Genomic DNA, 24,100 nt, shown 5'->3' with positions numbered 1-24,100 from the left:
GTGAGGACAGGCTGACAGAGTTGGGGTTGTTCAGCCTGGAGAATAGAAGGCTCTGGGAAGACCTTATTGCAGCCTTTCAATATTTAAAGGAGGCTTATAAGAAAGATGGAGATATAGGTTTTGGATAATATTGTATAATATATGCATTCTGATCATTCATTCTGATTCTCTATTAATGTCAACAAGCATTTCCACTGATAAAATCACTATTGTAATCTTTAGGACCTGAAAAATATATTCCTACCATTTAATTTGGCAAAACATGCTCACTTAAGTTTCCGTCATTTGCATTGTATTTCATTTGGCTGTTTACAGGAGGCCAGCTATATCAAGCCACTAGGCATCTTAACGGGAAGGTTAATTTTTCCTTGCTTTTACATATTTATCTTTTTATATATATAAAAAAATATGTTGTAGATCTTGGCAATTCAACACAGTTCAGCAGTGACAGCAATAGTTATTTTACAGATTTGCAAAACAATGTAATCTCTGTAGTGCAATGTGATGTGAATTCATATATATTCATAGGATTAATTATATGTACCACAACAGAGATCGGTGTTGCCGCGCTGATCCCCTAGTTGACAGCTAAAGTTAACCATTCAAATAATCCCCAAATCTATGAATCCTAATGTAGACCTTGAGAAACCTTTCAAAACTCTGTGTGTTTCTGTGATAAAACACACTGATGTGGCTATTCACTGCTACATTCAATTAGTGAAAATTTAGCATGTAAATGTTGCTGTCAGAATCCTGCTGCTATTAATGGTGTTTCTCTGCAGAGCAGGAAGCTGATGTGCTGTTGGCTTCCAGACAGACTCTCAGTGCTGACCACGTTTCTGGCTTTGATGTAAAAAACATTCTATAATTTGGGGCTGTTAGAAATTGGACATGTTTGGCTGAGATCATAAGAAATTATTGAGACCTTGGTTAAAAGCATTGCAGTATGGAGAAGGGCCCTTGCAAGCAAGCAGGCACTGCTCCTGCAGCAAGTAATTAAGCAGGGAGCTAGGATGGTTTTAGTTAGACTCAGGACTGCCGTAATGACTTTGGGCAGACGGTCAATGGGTATAACTTGGCAGGAAGTGACTTGGCAAGGAGTTAGGAATTACAGCACTGGACGTCAAACCTGGTACCGCAGGACCAGCTTTTCAGGGAATGTAGCTTCAAGGGGAACTTGAGAAGTGTTAGAGTGAGCTTCTGAAAAGCAGATTACCTGACAGTAAAATTACTAAGCTATACTGATCCAAGGAAGAATCAGCAGCAAATTGAGAGCACACTAGGCTTGTGATTACTACGTCAGATACAAATGAGATGAAGAACTGGGGACAATTGCTTGGAAATTCTTTTTGCTATAAATGACCAAAGGATTTCAGTTAGGTGTTCAGTTCCCTGAGTGCAGGGACTTGTTGAGTAAGGAAGAGATTGGTAGATTTAGGATATAGTGTGCGTGACATTCCAGTCCCCATCCCATCCTCTACCAGCGTGAGTAGTCTTTGTACTCACATGCAGTCCCGCTCTATACACCTTACTTTTGTCTCTTCCCCACAAATTATTCAGTCTTTCTGCTTTGTAAAAAAATTGGTCTGCCCTTTCAAAGACCAGATGAACAAACTAACAAGGTTCTATCCCTCTGCATCAGTAGCTGGAACAGTGGTTCTGACTGGAACTGTTTGGAATAATCTACTCACAATTCTAATAACAATAAACTCAGCAATATTTCCCCCACACACACACAGTTTGTTTTGGGTTTTCTTTGTATAGTTATACATATAATGTAAGCAGCAGTAAGAGGATTTTAACCTAACATTGTGATAAGCTAAATGGCAGGATAATCAAATTTGAAATGCGATTATATCTTGAAATCTCTTTTTAAAATATCACCCAGGATGTTATGGATGTGTGCTGAGTTACAAATAAATAGCACATGAATCTACCCTGAGCTGATTAATATTGTTCTCTGTAATACAGCTACCACAGAACTCTGCTAAGATTTGGAATTTGCAGCCTTTCATCAACTATTTTTCTGAAGCTTCTTTTTTCTCCCTGGGCACAATTCATTATTAAGATAATCTAAAGAAAACATACAGGCTTTATTTGCCTAGCCAGATAAATGTGACTTGAAATCTGTCTTACCTAAAATATTTGTGTTACACAAGAAAAATAGTGTAAATACAACAACTCAATTAAAAGTTTTCAAATAATTTATACCTAAGAGGTATCACTGAATTCTACCACTGAAGAGCTTCTAAACTAGCTACCTTTAAAATCAAATGAAATGTGATTTGTTTATTTGCAAAGCCTAAAACCATGAAGCTTTTATTTTCTACCTTCTTTGTCATTTACAATAGTTTCAAAGTTTCCTTGAGATAGATGAGCAGCACTTTACAATTACAACTTTTAACGTTTTAATAGATTTAGCCCTTTATAACCAATAAATACAGTAGTTCTCCATCCAGGTGTGATCCGGAGCTAACATTGCGATTTTCTTATTTTCTACATTACAGATTGTGATCAGGCAGTCATCAGCATGATCTTTCAGAACTGAATTGTTAGACTGGAATGACTTAAAAACATTACATTAGCATTTCTTGATAAGTAAGTCCCTGCCAACTAAGTCATCTGTGTATATCTTATGTCTGGCCTCACTGATATAGAATGCATGGTCTTACTCTTCTTTCATTAAGTTTCAACACAATTGCAGAACCTCCCGAGGAGGGCAAGCTAATATGAAATACATGGACATTTACCATGAGTACAATATCACAGGTGACATCCACTGTTTTGTGAAGCCCCTTGGATTGAAATGTGCATAAGTGAATGATTGAAGTTTGTGGCTGCTCAAAAAAAACACTTCATTGGCTTCATCAGACAAAAGTGTAATGCAAATTATTTCCCAATTTAGACCAATTCCAAAATATCCTTACTTTGGTTTTAAATGAGAACTTTTGAAAAATTGAATATAATTTTTCAGCGATATTAAATTAAACATTTGCAAGGGTTTATTTTTAGAATGGCTAGGACATTATTGATTTGATATTAGATCTCTTGTAATAGCAAGAGAGGAGATTAAAACTAAAAGCTAGGATATGAAAAGGGTAAGGTTAAGAATATAGGATTTTTTTTTTGAGTAACTTAGTTTCATCCGTGTACTTTTTTTCAGATTTGTTGTAATTTTTATATTTGCTGTTTCTTATATTTTGTTGTACCATACTTGATAGCATCAAGGCTTTCTCTGTGTCTTGCTCTGCTCCCACAGGCAAGTAGGCTGGGGGTGGGCAAGTGTCTGGGAGGGGGTACAGCCAGGACAGCTGATCCCAACTGATCAAAGGGATATCCCATACCATGTGATGTCATGCTCAGCAATAGAAGTTTGGGAAAGAAGGATGAAGTGAGGGGACATTTGGAGTTAATGGTGTTTGTCTTCCTGAGTAACCATTATGTGTGCTGGAGCCCTGCTTTCCTGGAAGTGGCTGAACATCCACCTGCCCACGGGAAGTGGTGAATGAATTCCTTGTTTTATATTGCTTGCACGTGCAGCTTTTGGTTTGTCTACTAAACTGTCTTTATCTCAACCCATGAGTTTTCTCGCTTTTGCCCTTCCAATTCTCTTCCCCATCCTACCAGAGGTGAGCAAGTGGCTGCGTGGGGCTCAGCTGGCTGTCAGGGCTAAACCACAACAATGGCCCAATTCAATTCCAGAGAATAAAAAATGAGTAGTACTTCAGGTTCTTACAAATGAGTTTGGCAGAGCTATTTGCACCACAGTTCTAGCTATTCCTGATTCTTGTAGAGTTGGCCATCTCTCACTTGTTATCAGATAACCTTTTTTTTTTAATGTTCTAATATTTGGGTGGTGTTTTATGTAGTTTAATATTTACGCATGATTATTAGGGAATATAAAATTAGCAGGCTTCTAATATGTTTAAAGAAATTTTACAGAAATGCGAACTGTAAGAATAAAGTATTGCTGTAAACATTTGCAAATGTGGGTGTATCTGCAACTGTGGGCAGAAACCCCAGTAGCTTGGAATGTGCCTAAAAATTTCTTGTTCTGTTTGCCCACTATTTAATTCCTTCAGAAATAATTCCAAACAGCTTTCTGAAAATTCTTTAATTTTTCCAGTATCAGGTCTTTAAAAAAGAAAAGCCATAATAGTTTCTCAAAGTATCTGAAACACTGCTACAGCTATGGAAATTTCAAATAAGAATTAAAAAAAGAATAGGGTATGACCTCATTAACTATCCCATGGCCATCTGCAAATCTAGAACATGGGGGAAAAAAATGTAGTAATTTAAAATGTGTATATGATTGCTCTAACAACTCAAGCTTAAACCAACCTCCATATTCTCACGAGTTGGTCTTCTTTGGGATTTATTCTAATTGCTTTTTATCAATACATTTTTCTTTCATTTCATTATTCCTGTTATAATTCACAAAGGATATCCTACTCATTAATGAGAATTAGCAAGGCATTATTAAGATCAAATGCCCTTTTTCTTTTTTGCCCTTTTGCTCAAGGGCAACTACTACAGATCTTTCTGATATCCTGGGTAGGAGTAAAAGTAATTTATTTCATGGTAAATTATTCTTCAGTGCCAGAATCCCAATGTCATATGGGGCACTCGGTGACAAACCTGTTCGCAATATTACCAAGAGCGTTTAACAGCGCTCTTTTACGGAAGGATTTCTCTCCTGAAGGTTGAAATGTTTCATTGCTGGAAGCAGCACTACAGCTGGTGTATGAGATGAGAGAGATAACCCTGCTCTCTGCCCTAAAGGCAATTAAATACATCCCTGAAGGGCACAGCTAACTGAAAGTGGATTTTTATTTTGTATGTACAATTTCTGTCAAAACCAACAGGTGTTAATTCTACATTACCAAGAGCAGTACGTGGAATGTAGATTAGTGTGTTAAATCTACTATTGCTTACAAGCAGCAAAGAAGATTCTGCTGGGTTTTTTTAACCCTTGTGAGACTTTGCTGCTTTCATTTGCTCATATAAAAAAGTATTTAGGACTATGATACAGAAAGAGTTCTTGGTTTAGACATCAATTCAAATTAAAAGAAATTATTTGCATCCACAAAACCAAAGATCATTGTTTCTAGAAATTTAGTTGATACTAAATAATAATTTGATACTGCTCAATCCAGTATGTTTTGTCTTAACAGCTTCCCAAGAATTTTAGCTATGGAGCTTCCCTGTTTTGCATTTTGTTTGTTGGGTTCTTTTACATTTTTAGTCCATCTAGTCATTTTCTCAACAGTTACCTGGTACCAGCCCACAGCAGCCTTCCAAGGGGCTGACTTCACCTGGCTTTCTGCTATGTGTATGAACATACGCAATCTGCATACAAGTCCAGTAGATTTGTTCCAGCCCAACTTCAATGCTACTCTTTTGAGCAGTTTGGGACCTTCACTTTTTCTGCACACCAACCATCACATTAATTAAGAGCACCACATACTCTGCAGGCCTCTTTTACATGCTTTTATTTTCCTATCCTCAGTTTTAAGGAGGGCATCACACAGTATTTATTGTTCAGTCTGACATCACCTCGCATATAGTCATCTATTTTTGAATTTGCAGGTATACCTTTTGCTTCTGTGGTTCCTTGAGCTTCATCTGCCATTAAGTTGTCATTGCCTCACATGTTGCTATTTCAATTAAAAAGGGCTTGCTAACATGACTTCATTTTTAATATGCACAGTGAATTTCCATTAAGTATAGACTGGCCTTACTGATGAGGGCTTTGGTATGCAGAACTAAACTGGCCAAACAAGTCAGTCAAAAACTAGAACATGAAAATTTCTGTTGAGGCTTTTGACATGCCCATGCAACTGGCTTCTGAAAAGACCTTCTTATCTGAAAGCTGGAATTCTTTGGAAAGAGTGAAATGCTGAGTTTTCCTCTAAAAAGAATTAGGTCCATCATACAGTGCCTAAATATGGTGGTAGTCTTACGATTTTCAAGGTGTACTTAAAGGGGTAAAGTGCTCATTTTTTGTGGAATTTTAGTCTGTAAATTGGATGTCTAACTCCTTGAGACACCTTTACAATTAAAGGATTTCAAAGAATTTTCATACTCCTTAAGTGTTGTATTTATTTGTAATTGTGATGGTGAAACTGCATGTACAAAGCCTTATGCTAACTTTGAACACCTAATACAAAAGGCACACAAGGAGTAAAAGGAAATGATACGGAGAAATGATCTGTAGGCTCTGAAAGAGTTTGTTGGTTTCTCTAATTGCATCTTATCTCCCACTGCATCACACTTAGTTAAAACAGCAAGAAAGAGATCAAAAAGGTAATACAGATGAGATACTGCTCCCTCAGAGGTTCAGGATTTTTTCAGTCCAATTAAATCTAGGGTGTCTGGAAAAAAGCAGGGAGGAGAAGTAAACAGTGCTGTCATGACAAGATAGTAATAAAGTATTTATGCTGAAAGATTGAGAAAGAAGGCCTTGCAGTGTATCAAGCATGAGGATATATTAGCTTTTTAAATAATACAGCCATCCTGGTCTTCTGTCTCATTTCCAAGGGGAATGAAAATATGACTAGCAGCCAAAAAGTGAATTTTATTAAAGTTGCTTGTTGTCCTTTTGTATTACTAATTCCCAGGAGGTTTTTTGTTGTTGTACCAAGAAACCTGTTATTAATTAGCTGTATTTCTAGGAGACGCTGCTTTCCAACAGGTGACTGAGAAGTCTGGGCAATCTTACTTAATTCCTGCTGCTCTTCTGCAAACCCTCATCTAATGTCATCAAACACTCTCCCTTTTCCAGCCAAAGGAGTGTCCCCTGAGGCTGCACATTTTCTAAGCTCCTGAAAAGACTTCCTCCTGTCTCAAAATGAGAATTCTGGTGGACAGGACAGAGGTGTTTGTCACCCACAACAGACTTCTTGTATCCAGAGATCATGCTCTGAAAACTGTTACTCTGGGACATTAACTGTTTGGGAGGAAACTCCAGTAATGTTCATGCTCCAATCAGGTAGAAAACAAATACAAGGTTACAATATCTAACAGTGTTTCTGAACTTATTTTGGGGTAATAGGGAGTAACAATCAGTAAATCAGCTGCTGAGGATCCCACATTGTTCCCACAGTTGAATTAGGTTTTCACTCACATCCTTTGTCCCTCAAAGTGTTGAGCTGTCTAATAGATAACACATTGCCCTAACCCATACCTTGGAATCACCAGATCTGTTGCTTTTTAGGGTTGCATCTGCCCTTCAATCTTTATATCCAAATATTTGAACTAAGATTTGGTTTCATTTGGTTTTGAAAGGAAGGAAAAATTACTACCTAGACTGAAACTATTGTCAATGTATCTTAAATTTTTTTTGCTGTCTGCTAGAATTCACCATCATTTCATATCAAAAAGTTTATTTCTTATAAATTAAATATATTTACTAGTGTGTTATTTCTTGTTTAAAAATGGACAATATTGATTTCTCTGGCTGTTACTTATAAGAGAAAATGCAGATATTTCTATCATGGGAAACTACAAAAAGTGGTGTAATGTCCGGGGTAACATCAACTTTGAAATTTTGAAGTTGACTGGGTTTTTGACCAAATTAACTCATTGTCTGAGGCAAAAAATCTTCTATATCCTTAAGACAAAGTACTTCACTGTAAGCAGGACTTTGGAAGTCAAGCTTCTTATCACAGAGTGATTTTAAAGGATCTGCATAAAGTAAAACAATTATTTAGTAAGATTATCCAGTATGTCTTCTGATCCAATTAACAGAGTGTATCAAATTAAGATAGCAGGCAACAGGTTCAAAACAAGCCAGAGGTTGCTTTTTCTAAAATTGGATGTTTAAACAGCAGAATTGTCTCAATGGGATACTGCAGATACTAAAATCAGCTGGACAGATGATATAAGGAAAAGGAATGCATCAAGCATTATTAAGTATAAAAACATCAGCTTTGACTGATGAGTCATGACCCTTTTTAAATTCTTATTCTGCCTTCAGGTAATTACTCCCATTAATACACTTTAATGTTTTTGGAGACTACTGTTTCTGTCTGGGCCACTCTGTTGTCAGAAGGGGTGATTTCAAATACCTGTCCTCCTGCTGTCAGAGAGTGCTGTGGGAGCTTTACGTCACCTCCCATCTTGTCCTGTTTCAGTGTGCTTCAGAACAACAAAGAAACTGCAGTTGCAGGGACTTTGGAAGTGCTACTAAAGATGTGAGACAAGCCTTTAAGATATTCTTAACTCTGCAATAGCCTACAGTGGCATATGCTTATACTACTTCAATCATGTATCAGACACAGCTAGATCATCATGGCAGCATACCTAGGTTATTAAGTTCCTCTCTATTAAGTCCAACTCAGGCTTTTTAGCAGAACCATGGAAAAAAAGAGGCTACACAGAAACTTCTTTTGACATTGTCGGCTGGGAAGGAATGAGAAATCTGCATTATTTTCAGTATTTCCAATGAGAAGATGCATTTCAGTTCTCAAGATAACTTAGCAAGCATCTGTCAGGGTTTGAGAATACCAGTTGTCACAGAGCAGTGAGGCATATGGTTCCTGAGACAGTGTGTTGATGTGCTGTGAAGAGCATCCTCTTGGGCACAGGAAGGAATGCCTCCCACCCTCACTCCGTGCTGCTGTTAATTGCAGTCATGGCTGAGAAGGAAGGGCACTGGCAGGTACCTCTGCTTAGATGCTTTATGTGACACTCATTGTGGTACCTTGGGACAATGTGGAAATGACACAAAAGTGGAATAATCCTGTAATAAAATTGGATGTAGTAGATTATGTTCATATTGGTGATAAAAACTATAGAAATTTCATTTAATAAAGATTTCATGATAATGTGAACAAAGTTTGAGCTTTAGACATCAGTATAAAAGGCGTGAGAAAACCAACTGTGAAAAGAGAAAAGGATGCAAGCAAAGGAAGTTTTCAGGAAAAAAAAAAAAATCAAACTTTGTGGTTACACTGTCACTTTGTCTGTTTCCATAGCAAAGGTTAGCTGGTAATATGGATGTATAGCATCCTTCTGAATGCGTATGAAGCTAACATATTCTAAATCTCTGACCCAAGCATGTTGGTTTTTTAGAGCTGTAAGCATTCTTTACTCTGTGTGTTAAACTTTGTGTATCAGTATTTTCTGCTGGCATCTTTCCCCTTAGGGCATCCCAGCCCAGTTCCCAGAACTATCAAACTAAATAAGGCATTCAGTAACTGAGAATAGTTTTGGGTTTGCACCCTTAAGTTTTGTCTAGGTGTGTCACAAACTGATAAGATAGTATCTGCTTTAATGTTGAGAGGGCTTCTTGGTTCTCTTATCTAGGGATACTAGTTCATAGCTTTTAAAGGTGTCCTGAGCTTAAGAATGTCGAGTATTCAAACTAAAGTTATTAACAGCAAGCTGTGATTTTATAATAAACCACAAATATGCAAAACTACTCCTTAAAACAAAGCATAGAATCTTTACTGGTTGTCCCCCAGAGGAAGTGTGTGCATCAACAATAAGATCTATTCTGTTACTGGTTTTAGGTATTACTCCAATTAGAGGATGCTGACTAAGCATGACAGTGGCACATATACTTCTATCTGAAAATAAGAAAGGAAAAGCAAAATATCCCTTGAGTTTCTCCTTTAAAGCAATCATGACTAATAATTATCTCCATAATAAGTGCTTTATAATTCAATGTCACTTTAAACAGCTTGGATTATTCACCCACACCAGAATTTATAGTATCTGCTGTTTTATCTGTAATCAGCACAAAAATACATCCTTTACATGTTCTATTGGGTGAGCAAATAAAAAAAATGGAGCTGATCTTGTTTAAAATACATATATATTAAGCCTACTTATTCCTGCATCTGCCTGAGATTACCAGATCTATACAAACAAGATCTGACCTGTTCAGTACCACGTTCTGCATTAGTAGAGGAAAAGGCAACAGACAAGGTTGTACTGAGCAATAAAAAAAAAAAATAAAAAAAAAAATTAACTAATATAGAAAATGGCAAACCACCAAGAATTTGTTTCTCCCCAGATAGTTCTGTTCTTTGCTTACCTAGTCTGGAGCAATTCTTCTGTATAAAGTGTTCAACTGGCTCTTCGCATTTCTGCTGCTCTGCTCTCTGTGTACCACTTTAGCATAGCTGGATTTCAAATACCTGACTAAATTTGTATTGGTAGTGGAAGGATTTAGCTAACTGTGGATGCTCCTTTCCTGGTGAGGTTCTGCATGGTGTCTGCAGGAGAAGGGAGGAATGCCTACCAGAGGCCTCTCAAAGTCCTTCAACAGATGCTTGCTCTAGGGAGTCAATTTCTCATTCTTCCACTTGTGTTATTAGCTTCCAATTTCCTGATGGTCAGTCTCCTGAGTGTAGCTATAAATAGCTTGCTTTCTAGACATGGAATAATTTCTTTTTCCTTTTGAAGCTTGACAGAGATGTATAGCTTTTTCTTAGTTTATCTTGTGCTGTAATCTCTTCTGTGGTTTTGGATCTCCAGTTCTGGTTGCTCCCTGATATCTTGTAATGGGTTCTGTCAAAGTTCCTTAGTTGTCCATCCAAGTCATTAATTCAATATAAGTAATAAATTAATCAAAGGTTTCTCAAATCAAAGGCTAATCAAAGGATGCCTGTGTATGTAGTCTCTTTTAAACATGCATTTTATAATAGTCTCATATTTCTGTTGAGGTGTTATAATCTTTAACCTTACTAGATACAATTTCATGAGTAACTCTCTCATCCTAACAAATCTATTAGCATTTTTAGTTTCACGTAACTTTCTGAATGTTGCTATACGCTGAAATTCTCCTTCTCAAAGAGTCCCTTTGCTCTTATATAGGTGTCAGAGCCTTGCTTGAATACTTTCAAGGCTCCGCAACAATGCCTGTTGTTCCAGCTCCTTGGGAACCCTCCCCCTGTCTCTCTGGGTTAACATAAGCATAGCATTGTCCTTTCTGTGACCATGCTCTCTTGGAATACTAGTGAATGGTATTGGTTTCTTGAAAAAAGAGCTTAACTGAATTCACAGTAAAAAACCCAAATGTTGGAGTTCCTGCAACATCTAAAATTTCATTGCAGACACACTGCTCTTAGGGGCTCAATGTCTTCAGCAATTTTATATGCACTATAAGGGAATGTATGTGATCTCCCCATTATTTTAGTAATATGCAATTCGTGGCCATCAGCATCCTCTTAAATCTTGGCCTTCACAGTCAGTGGGTAGTTGGCTGGAAAATAGTTCCCCAGTTGCTTTATGCATAAATGCCAAGTCAAAAAATGATGTTTGCCACACTGAGGCAAGGCTTTTGTTTCTGCTAGGTATAACATGATTCTGCATCAGTCTTCCAGTGCTCTGAAGATTGCTGGGCATTTGTAGCTGTACAGACTGGCTGTGACAGCATATAGTCTACCTGGTGGAAAGTGGTTAAGACATCATTTGATTTTTCCCATGATAAAGAGATTAACACAATATAGTGCATAAATACTGCACTGAAAAACACATTAATAATCTCATTTTACAAGTCATAGAAAACAATGTAATTTGCATTTTGTATATTTATTTAGCAGCAGCATCGTCAAATAACTTCTGTATTTTCCACAGAGAAGTTTGCAGCTCAGTAGTCTTTGGAAATGAGTGTGAACCCTTTCAGTGTATTATCTGTTTCTCTATACCCATACTTTGGGCTTGTCTCAAGTGAGTATAGACTGCCTTCACACTGAGTCTTACAGCTCCTTGACAGAATGGATTTACTTTATGATCACCGTTAAAAATATTTGGCTGCCCCTTTTTCACAGTTTGGTTGTTTTCCAGAGCTGCTTATGCAGAGTTGCTGTTTCTGTCAGATGAAATATAAAGGCACGTTACCTTGTCTGACAGAAACAGTAAGCATCAAGGATTTCCTGAGAAGAAACATCAATATGAAGCATGTGAAGTTTCACATTTCCCAACACTACTAATTACATTATCACCTTAACATCGGCTTCTAATAATAGCTATTACTAAAATGTGTACTGCTGTTTATCTTCTTTAAAGAGAATTCATCTGACAGACTGCACAGCTCTTTTATCTCAGCCATTGCCTTAAAGTGACTCTGAGCCTGTTCCAGATGAATCAATGGCAATAATCCAATTTACTTCAATGGTGGGAAGGTTAGAACCACAGTGACAGGAAAAATGTCCTCCTCAAATATATAGTATGATGAGTTAATATTCATGTTTTTAAATTGTGTACTTGTTTGGGTTTTTTTTTTAATTTTTATTTTATTTTCAGTTTGAAATTAGGTATGACATGCATCCTGACTACAAAGATAAGTAGGGCAGCTGTCGGGAAAAGTGAAGTTTATTGCACTGAAAAGATTCCATGTTATACCTGATCTTGGTTATCTATTCAGATCCTTTTTTCAAATTGTAGCTGATATATATCTTGTTTGTTTCTGAGAGGGGAAGGTTGTAGTACCTAATAAGAGGGCAGCACTATATGGTAAATGAAAAAGAGAAACCATCCTGTGGATGAACATGAAAGAGAGGGAACTTGTTCTGCTTACAAAGGTATGATATATGTATATATGAATGTTATATATTTGTATGTTCAGCGAAATAGGTAGTGAATTGAGGAAGTGACTAAAGGAACAAATGCAACCAAGTGCAGCACAGTGTTTTCAAGATACTCTGAAGATACCAAAGGTTCATGAAGTATATACACACAGTGGTCCATAGCAAGTGTCACGAGTGTTCAGCAAACAGCCTGAATGAAGTAATCTGTGCTGAAAAGTCTAGATAAGATCCTAAAATACTATCAGTAGGAATAAATAGAAAATGATGGATGCTGAACACATTGAGGGAGAACATCAACATCTAAGACTAACTTGCACATAAGCATCATTTGCAAAAATTTCCATTTCACAGTTTAAGTAACTGGAAAAGCAGAGAACTAATGGTATAGCAAATACAAAGTCTTATTAAGACCTACTGTTAAAACATCTAAGAGAAGCCAGAAACAGCTGCAAATTTGGCAGGGAAAGAAACTGAATATATCAAGGGTGAGGGTTACTGACCTAAGGCATCTAAGGCATGGCAGCACATAAAGCTTTGCATGAGCTGGGATGGACAGAAGAAAATGTAAATGAAATTTTGGGGTCTTGCTGCAAGAATATGGCAAGAGCTACTGAAGTAAGACTGAGGTAACAGGAAAATCACTGGAGCACAAAACTATGAAAGCCCAAGGAAGCAATAAATAAGCCATAAATAATTTAGTGTGTTTGAAAACACTTCAGTGATCAAAGGGGGAGGAGAGCAGAGAGAACATCTTTGGGTATAGCCAGCCCCAGTTTATTAGTGAACTCTAAGAAAGTAGTTCAGAAGAATTTGAGAGGTGAAAACAACAGACTACTTATTTTCCCTGGCATTATAGAGTATTAGAGTGAAGAATGTGAATTCAGAGCTTGGATGACAACTGTCAAGTATACACAAACAGGACTGTAATAAAGATTCTGAATTCAGTTAGAAGTGAATCATGTTTGGAAAGCCCTTAAACTTTGAAATTCTGCACTAGATGCAGAATAAAAGAATGTAATTTCTCATGAAATTGTTCACCCTCTGCTCCTTTCGTTAAGTACCAACAGAACTGACACCAAACTGCTCAACGCCTCTGAATGATCTCTTCATATCACAGCTCTTCCTTCTTCATCCTATAGAAATCTTGTTAAATAACCAGTTCATAGAATCATGGAATGGTTTGGGTTGGAAGGGACCTTAAAGATAATCTAGTTCCTCCCCCCCTGCCGTGGGCAGGGACACCTTTCACCAGACCAGGTTGCTCAGAGCCCCATCCAACCTGGCCTTCAACACTGCCAGGGATGGGGCAGCCACAACTTCTCTGGGCAACCAGTGCCAGTGCCTCCCCACCCTCACGGTGAAGAACTTCTTCCTTACATCTAATCTAAATCTACCCTCTTTCAGTTTAAAGCCATTGTCCCTCGTCCTATCACTACATACCCTTGTAAAAAGTCCCTCTCCAGCTTTCTTGTAGTCCCCCTTTAGGTACTGGAAGGCTGCTATAAGGTCTTCCCGAATCCTTGTCTTCTCCACGTTGAACAAGCCCAACTCTCTCAGCCTGTCTTCATAGGAGAGGTGCTCCAGCCCCCTGATCATGTTGGTGGCCCTCCTCTGGACTTGCTCCAACAGGTCCATGTCCTTCTTATGTTGAGCTGAACGCAGTACTCCAGGTGGGTCTCACCAGAGTGGAGTAGAGGGGGGCAATCCCCTCCCTCGACCTGCTGCCCACGCTGCTTTTGATGCAGCCCAGGATAGGGTTGGCTTTCTGGGCTGCAAACATACATTGCTGGGTCATGTTGAGCTTCTCATCAACCAACACCCCCGAGTACTTCTCCTCAGGGCTGCTCTCATTGCCCAGCCTGTATTTGTGCTTGGGATTGCCCCAGTTGTGTCCTGGTAGCTTTTGTGTTTAGCAAACATTAGTTATTATGTTCTAATGCTTTACAGTGCACAGTTTGCAAATTACAGAAGGCTGTTTCGCACCAATTAAAAAAATGTAAACTTTTGCAATACCCATGTTTCCTAACTATTCCTAAACGAATATCTATCATGTCATGCAGCTCATCTTTCAGCATAACGATCATTTTAAAGCTCTGCTGCCCCCAGTTTCTTCCGTATTTGCCATAATTGCATAACAACAGGGATTTCTCATCCTGTGGTACATAATGTGGATTTTCTTAACAAAATTCATATAGAATGTATTGATATAGGCATGTCAGCTATAAGTATAACACAAAAACATGGGAAGGATTAGAAATGCAATAACATTTCAGGTGTACTCTTGAGAAGGAGAGAAACTGAAGCAACCGTACTGTGATACAGAAGCCTATTGCCATAGCAATTTCTGTAGCTCTCCATAAGAAGAACAGAGATCAAGTCTATTAGTTATGCCACAGATTAAGGCGCATGTCAAGCTTGTCCACACTGTGTAATACTGCTATTCCTAACTATCTTATGGTACACTCTACAGCTGCTCAGACTGCACTAGAAAGGTTATTAGAATTGATTAGTCCTGTTAGAAAATAAACAGCTGAAACAATATCTTGAAAATAATGAAGTATCTGTGTTACTACAGTACTAACAAATAGGTTGTGGAAAGAAAGTTTAACTGCTCTTGTCTAATAGTTAAGGATAGCATAAATATATAAAATATACTCATCTGCATATGAGTGGCTCAGTAGGATAGAACATATGTACCCAGTTGTTTATCTACCATTCAACAAATTAACTAATTAAATATAGTTGGAGGGATTGACGTTTAGGGGAAGCAAGGTTCAGTTTCTCAAAACAGCCAAGAAAACCATGATATTCAAGTTTATCAACCCATTTGGAAAAGAAGCAGGAGTTTCTTTAGCGGTAGTGTTTTTGTTTTTTGAGTCCTTTGCCATCTTTTTTTTTCTTTTTTTTTTTTTTTTTCCCCCCTGAAACTAAATCTTATAGTCAATGGTTCTCATTTAGAAAGAAATGAAAGGGGTTAGACTGATCAGAAACTCATACTAATCGCATAGAATTACTATTTTAGGTGCATGGACAGAATAATGAAGGTAAACCTCTTGAAGTATTTTGTAAGAACAAAATGGAAAAAACAGTCTTGGACCCATTACGATAAAAAAATTGTCATTGAGGAGGAGGGGTTTCAATGACTTGGGTTTTCATGGGACTGCAAAGCAAGATTTATGTCTTTTGGTTTGGCAGAACACAAAGCTGCCTAAAGTACCAAAGGAGATAAACTGAGTATATGAAATTTTTTATATTACCCTTAAGACTTATTTCTGTATAAGTGTTCTTAATGATTAATATTTCCTTTGATTCAAGTTGTCTGTTACATTCCAATCATTTTCATGAAGACTGCCTAGATTTCCTAAGCCTTGCAGTTTGAGGCACTAAAGATTCAGTGTTGTGCCAGGTGGTATAATGGAGGGTAGAAATAGATTCTGGAGACTGTACCTTTGGTTTTCTGCTCCATTACTAGCTACACTCCCCACTCCCACCTCCCCCCCCCCCCCCCCCCCCTTGTTTTTAATGTATCACAGAACAGGGTTGTCTGTTAGGAGAGGAGGTGGGGAAGATCAAACAGGGTGGAGCACACAAGGACCTCTGTTGTAGGAAAGCCCTGTTCTATTTGGTGAAGACGTACCCAAAAGCAGACTCACCCTCTGCCTTGTCCTCTCTGGGACATCTGTTATACTTGGTTGTTAGAAATTGTGAGATGTGGGAGGAAGGAGCAGCCTCCTGCAGAATAAATCAGGGATATGTTAAAGAGCCTTTCATTGCTAAGAGATTACTGGAATTTGGATGAGATTGTGTTGAAAAGTCTGGTTGGCTTCAGCCCATGTCCTGCCTCAGGCTGAAGTGCTTGAAATAGCCCTGAGGTTTCCTACGCCAAACCTACTGCGCACAATCCGTGTGGCTGAACGGCATGTATTTACAGCCTGTGGCTGAAGAATAATGATGTCCTTGTCTAGCCGTGGTTAGTACAACCTCCACTCAACTGCACAACGTTAGTTGCAATCTCTGTGTAGAATATATTCTGCTCACAACTTGTACAACAGCATTGCAGCAGGCTCCTGTTGGCTAATGCATCACCTAAGCGAAATGACTGGAAGATTGCAGCTGAATTCCCATTTGACAAATGTCTTAATCATAAAATGTAATAAAAATTGTCACTTCCTCCTGTGCTGCCTATACTTGGAGAATGGTGGCATTGTCACATCAAGGTTAAATTATGTAGGTAAGCAGCAAAGTAATTAATGGTGACTTACAGACACCCACCATAATTATCATTACCACTTGTGGTCCCACAGTTTCTGATTATAGTAGTGCAGTATTTTTTCATAGTGTTAAAATTCAGTCGACATTGTACTGTGAATAAACTCATGTCAAATGCATCAGTAGTGTCTGATACACAGGGATACTTTTTAAAGTATTCTCTCAAAATTAGTGTAGATATTAAAGTTACATTTGTTAGATGGCTGTGGAATCAGTTAAGAAATTGAAGTACAAAACAAAGGGGGAAGAAAAGAAACTAACTTGAAACAATCAACATGAAAACTGTTGAAAGACAGTTTTTGCAAGGTATGTTGAAATTATTGTAGAATTTAACAGTGTTAACCAATCTGGATTTTCAGTTATATAACTTAATGGGACTTGAATTTTCCTTGTTGATAAATCTGAATTGTTGGAATTTGCATATATGTTTATGTAAATACACTGAGAAACACTGAAATCATATCAGTTTCTAAAATGACCTATGGCAAGTAAAAAGTCTTGATGTGAAAATTTTCTTGTGTTACTACAAAACCCTTTTCTCTTGTTTTCAACGTATAGCTATTGCATTAATCAAGGTTTGCTTATGATGGACCTTGCTGAGGATAACTGCCTACCCATAACATAATACCAACTATGAAAATGTCATATGAGACTATTGCTGTTTCTCTAGTGATCAGATTTTATAGCTAGTTATCATTGATGCAACACCTCTGGAGACTGGCAACTTTACCGCGTGCTTAAGACTGTTGTAGTGCCATGACAGAAGCAAATACCCGTCTAACACACAGAATGCATGATATCAATGCAATTTTTTCATTACAGAGATAAGGAAAATTGTAATATCTTTAAAAATAAAGAGACATATTTTACAGTAGCTGAGTATTATATTCTTTGTCTTGTAGGACAACAATATAACTAAGACAAAATCATTAAATATTATTCTGTTTCTGATAGAACCATTAAATGATCGCCAGCAAAACAGAAGTTCCTACACTGTTTCAGAACAGAAATAGCTATGCCAGAATATATTCCAGGTGCATTGCATTGTAAGAAGTAATTGGAGATGCTGTTTACCCCTTCAGTAGATAACTCTTAACAGGATAACTTCACTCAAATAATCTTTTGTAAATAAGCTCACAGCTTGAAAAACAATGAGTATTTAGGTCTGCAAATACTCCTGTAACCCCCATTCATTTTGAAAAATCAGACTTTATTTATGGATGGTCTTTAAAAAAAGTCGAGTTTTCATCTCAAAGAAGATAAAGATACGACTTTTTTTTTCTCCCCTCTCCCATCTCTCATGCATACAGGCTTTGTTTTCTAAAAAACAAACATGTTTTTCATGTTACCTAAAGAATCCTTTCTGTTTCTATTTCCCATATGTTTGGAGCACAAAGCTATGAATTGCTTCTCCTCACAATTTCAGTAGATTTACAGTCACTTTTGAGAAATCTATGAAGATTAACTGGGGCAAATCAGAAGAAATGAGGAGGAAATAGACTCTACTATATGGGGTTTAAGCCTTCACAAAAGGAGGGAGATCACAGAATATTAGTGACAATGGCAATACTTTGATTTTGATAGAAAAAATAAGGAATGTGCATGATCAAGGAAAACATTGGTCACTGTAGGTGTGACTGTCACCGTATTCTTTCCTTCTAATTTTTGTTGTTCTTGTCTCAAAGAAGTGTTAAAGGAGAGATTGAGGAGGAAAGTAGGAATGTGCTGCTAAAACTTTATTTTTAATAAAATTTACATACTTTGGGGGTTTTTTTGTTGTTTGTGGTTTTATTGGGGTTTTGCTTGGAGGTTTTTTTGTGGCATGGTTTTCCTTTCCACTGAGCAATAGCAAACTGCTGGGTCTTAACAGGACACCTCCCTCATGAGGAAAATTGCTCATGTAAAGTATCAAAATATTTTATTTCACATACAACAATTCTGAGAGTGATGGTCAAGCAAGCAACAATTAATTATCTCCTCCTTTTTGTTCCTCATTTAAATGTCAGTGCAGATGTCCTGTCTGAAGAAACAAAAGTCATGTCAGGAAAAAAACTTAGTCAAAAACAAACAAACAAATGAAAACTTCTGAAAGTATTTCTTTTCCTTCTTCAAAGTTTCCTTTCTCTCTAGGGGCGTCTCAGTCATTCTGCATTTAAGTTATGTATTTCCTAATTTCATGAGCCTCTATGAACAATAAAAATTGCCCCCCAAAAGATGATCCAACAAGGGAGAGTTACATGACTTTGGGCATTATGTAGTGTAATGAAGGCTTTGGAAAACTCTTTAAAGAGTTTCAAACAATGTAGCTCAGAAGTTGGGGTTTTTTGCTAAATATTGGGGATGGTGGTGAACAAATCTGTGTAAGATTCTAAAAAATCACAGGTCAAGCCCACAATAACTATTGAAACAGAGACTGCTCACAGATAAGTATGAATGCATGGTGCTACTTCCTGAAAAAAGGAAAAGTATCTTCTATCACTATTTGACATTTACTTCTGCAAGTTTATTCATTCTCTGTCATTCAAAGGGGCTCTTGTAGCTATCTCCACTATGCAGCAGAAGGCTGTCTGACAATGCAACAGGAAGACATGCAAGACTGATAAATTTTTATTTATTCTAAGCGATTTGAAAGAATGTGGTAACCCAAATATTCCATACAGATGACAGGAAAGAAAGAATTCTGTGAAAATTTATGCCCTTCAGAATGGTCTTGGTAACTTTTAAGGACCAGATAATTAATAATAGATCTTCTTGACACTACTTTGTTAGTTTGATTTATTTAGATTCAAGAAACAGATACATTTATTCGTGGAGGTTAATCCTAATTTCAAGTATTGATTTTCTTACCCAAGGACATGACTGTTTTTTTAAGTAAAACATTGCCTTGAAAAGTCTCTTAAACTGTATTTATTTTCTGCTTGGGGTTAGTTAATTTTTTTTTTTTTTTTTTACTTAAAATATCTCTTCATTTTTAATGCTAAGTGTAATTCCATAAGAAATGGAAGAGGATGTTATTTTACTAAATCAGAGACTGTATAGCCCTTAATCTACCAAAGTATATTTAAAAAAAAAAAAAACAAAACACAACAAAAAAAACCCCAAACTTGGAAAATTCCATCTAAAAACTCTTATAAGAATAGTTAGAAGTTACTTGGTCATCTCTTATTATCACAGACTTTTAAAAACTAGAATGCAAAGGTCTTTCTTTGTACACACAGAATTTGTACTCTGGAAGGATGAATTTAGGAATCTGACCAACCTTGGCATTTTCTGATCCTCCAGAATGATAGACTAACAGTCCTCCTGTGGTCCATGAAAGATTGTGGTAAATCCCTGAAAAGTAAGGCAAAGCCTGAGGATATTTTTGTCTGAAGACTGAACAATAAATAGGGGAATAAAGGAAGAAAAGCTGTAGCCTTCTGTTTTCCAGCCCTGAAGTCACTCCTGCCATGAATCTCCAGCCATGCGATTCTTTTCCTACCAACTATCAGCCTGACCTTTGGTTGCACAAAGGCTGTGTTTGTGATGGTACCATTGGGAATGTATTGCTTTAGCTATTAAATGTGTGGACTTCTGAGTTGATTTATTTTTTTTCTCACACTTCTTTCTGGTAAAATACAGGGTGCAGATTAGGGCAGGTCTCAATAAACTTGAAGAATGAGTTGGACCTCCAAGTGGGGGTCTTGACTGAAATACTTCTGATCTCATTAACTTTTGCTGTAAAGTTATTGTTTGCAGCACTTGTGTTTATCTTGAATTTTGAACTCTGTTGTTAGTTAAAAAGACTGGTTCAGGTTTTCTATGGGTGTCTGATGCCCTAGACAGACCATGTAAGTGCTGCTAGTTCCTAATGGTGTTTCTATTACAGATCAGATCACTGCTCTACATTTTGTAATATTCAACCTATCCATGGTTCTTTGCCCCAGACCTTTAATAGGAGCCTCTGGCAGAAGTGATTTTTTACTACGCTCCTCCTTCACTACATTGGTGTGAGATGTCGGAGGAGACTGAGATGAAAATGCTGAGACAAACTAAGATGTCACAGCTCATGACTTTTTTGTGTCTATGTGCAGAAGAGATATGAAAAACATCTAGTTGTTATGGTCAATTTTCTTTTTAAGGTCACTTAGCTTTTTAGGGATTTTACTTAAAAGTGCAAGCAGTGTTCCTAATTTAATGGAAAGCTCAATAAGGTGGGTTTGTTTTGCCTCATAATAATGAAGAGGGAATGTTCATTACAGAAATCCTATTAATACCTAACCAGTTGTTATGTTGGTCTATAATTTGTGACCATACTTACCCAATGTGAGATTTTGTTCACTTGTATGTATTATTAAAATCCCAAATTAATATAGAAGCTTAATAACTATTTCTTCATGAAGCTTGTACCTGTTAAAAGTCGTTATGTGCCACGCTTAAAGATTGGCATCACATGAAGACACAAGGAAATAATCATGTTTCTACTTTATATATCACTTGTTAGTTTTTAAAGTTTTAGTGGAAGTCAGTGTTCTGAAAGTCTTTTGCCCTTTTGAGTGATTGTGTTTGGCTTGCTTACCACCAGAATTTTTTAAAGGAAAATGAACATGTTTCTACTTGTGACTGATTCAAGTAGAGTACTCTGTAAACAACCATTTCTCATAATACTTTGAATTTGCTTTGAAGATTCATATGCTATATTTCATTCTCTTAACGTAATATTTGCATATGTATGTTTCCCACATTACTGAGTGTCCACTGTATATCTGTAAAAAGATAACTTTGCACTCATTAGTGACATTTCTAAGTTCTTTTAACTTATTCTGTAGCTTGTTTAATACATTCAAGAAACAAAATGATGATGCATAGTGGTTTTATTCTGCTTACAGTAACGAATTTATTTTTTTTAAATTGTGCTTCTCTTACGCGCTGTTTCAGTGCTAGCTGGTGTCTTAGAGCAGGGTCCTCGAGCCTTTTCATTTCTTCACAGCTCTGCTACTTGCAGATTGTTCCTAGGTTCCGTTATGCTTTTCCAGTTCCAGAATAACACAGTATGAAATAACAGATGAAAGCCACCTTTGCGAGGCCTTGCTTTGCTTTGCTATACAGCTTAACAGGAGTCAACTCAGTACAGTGTTAAAAGATTTTAAGATAATTTTCTGTAGTCAACAGCTGTTCTTGTTTTGCAGAGGGTGTGATTTGGTCCAACAGATGGACATTCATGGTATCTTACACCTGTGCTCTTCGGGGTCCTGATTTATCACAGTAACTCATTGAAACCACTGAAGTTAAACAGGCATAAAACTGTAGTGACACAGTGATGAATTAGGTTTTTATTGTAGTTGTGCAGAGCAGTCCAGACAGCTCCAGAGATAATAAAGTATGTTGTTCTCAGAATTTAGGAATCAGTCTAAAGTCTTGTTCTGTAAGCTTTAACATTCTCAGCTTGATTGGTCAGTTATATTGATGTTTTTCTGAGGTCACAAAATAATTCAGTCTCAACAGTTTAAACAACCTTTCTTTTTCTTTTCTTTTTTTTGAGTTGCTTTTTGTTATTAAGTATAGTTTCTATAGGACACTGCCACAACTGTTGTATTGTGCATCTGCATGCAGCCAGAACATCTGGGGAGCTCATTCAGAATAAAGAGAGAGTAGAAGGAGAAAGAATAAGCAATGTTACCGTTTCTTACTTGTGGTCGGTTTTTAACTCTACCAAAAATGAAGGAATACAAACTTCCTGAGAACACTGAGAGGCAGAGTTGTTAATCTTACACAAAGTATTTAACATCAGGTTGAATCTAACACTTCTGGGGTTTTGGCAAAGGACAAGTAGTACAGATTGCTTCAGTACACCAGGCAGCTTCACTGATCATCTCATAAATCTATTTAGATTACAACTGTGGTAAGTGCAATTCATGTCATTAATAGTAAAAATAATAGTAAAAATTGAAATATGATGGACTCCGGATGGATTTATAAATACGTGCCTCCATCTGTGAAGTAAGTGCACATGGAAGCTTCCCTTACAAATTTAAAGAGAAGAAACAAAAGTTTTCTTTTAGCACAAGCCAAAATCAATAGGGTAAATGTAACTTGTTTAACATATACCTACGTGGAATATATCTGCAAAGAAAATAATGATGTTACAGCAGAACTTGGCATGCCTGTGCTGGTCTAATCGAGCTAGCATAGATCGTAGCAGTAGTGCTGATTTACTGAGAAGACTCAGAGGGATGTTATTACATCCATAAATTTAGGCCTCGTACTACTTTGCCCCATCATGTGATCTGATGCCACAGCAGAACTCAAACCATGTGGTGATATTCCTGTCAGAACTGCACCCATCCTTGTATTACAAGATTACTTTTTTAAAACATTGTATGAACTAAGGGTCTTGATGCAAGAAAATATCTTGCTGACATTGCTGGACTGAGTGGGAGGAAAGAGTCCATGGTGGCAGCCCACTGTCATACCTAGTTTTCAGTTTGCATAAAGTAGGGTATAGCACTTTGTTATGCCTCTTAGAGCATCCAAGGATGTCCTGTATTTACAGACATGAAGAAAGCTGGTCTTTTAAGGCTCATTGTGATGCAAATGGAGAAAGAACAAGACAGCAGTCTTTCTTCAAACTCAGGAAAGCTGAAGGCATAAAAGTTTGTCTGCTCATAGGGATATTTCTCATCATACTGCTATCTGCAGCATGAAATAAATCCTGTCAACAGTCATTTTGCTTCTTTGCATCAAAGAGTATTTTGTACAACTGGAAAAGGGAGCTGGAGGTATAGGTCTGTGGTTCTGCTGTGTCTATCAGCTTAGATTGCCTTTAAAGTACCCAATGATACATGTAAAAAGTGCCAACTATCCTGTACATCTGGGGGGAAATGTAAAGGGTGCTAAGAGCTATACACAGAAGTGATTTTTCTGTAAATGGAACAACTATATTTTATGTGAACAAGATGAAAAACGAGCAAGCTGCTATGAATGATTCACCTAAAAAACAAAATTAAAAAAAAAAAAACACAAAAAACAACAAAACCACAAACAGCAGGTTAGTCTGCTTTGCATTGTCAATCTGTGTTAAGCAACTCAGAACTGACAGTCATGAAGGGAAAGTATTCCACTTCCTTAGGATACTGAGCTTCAATTGATTTTTGCTTAAGGTTGTGAGGATTCAACTCTTCAGACAGTTAGTTAACGTCACCTACTCAAAAAGACCTTTGCAGCGAGTTGGGGGGGACTTGAAGGACATTATGTGATTTGTCCTGGGTTCTGATTTCTCACCTAACATAAATTTACTGTCTGGGGACTGTGTC

Source organism: Haliaeetus leucocephalus, unplaced genomic scaffold, assembly GCF_000737465.1.
Source record: "Haliaeetus leucocephalus isolate CR32 unplaced genomic scaffold, Haliaeetus_leucocephalus-4.0 Scaffold328, whole genome shotgun sequence".
In the NCBI taxonomy this organism is placed as follows: domain Eukaryota; kingdom Metazoa; phylum Chordata; class Aves; order Accipitriformes; family Accipitridae; genus Haliaeetus; species Haliaeetus leucocephalus.
Note: the sequence above shows the minus strand (reverse complement) of the source record.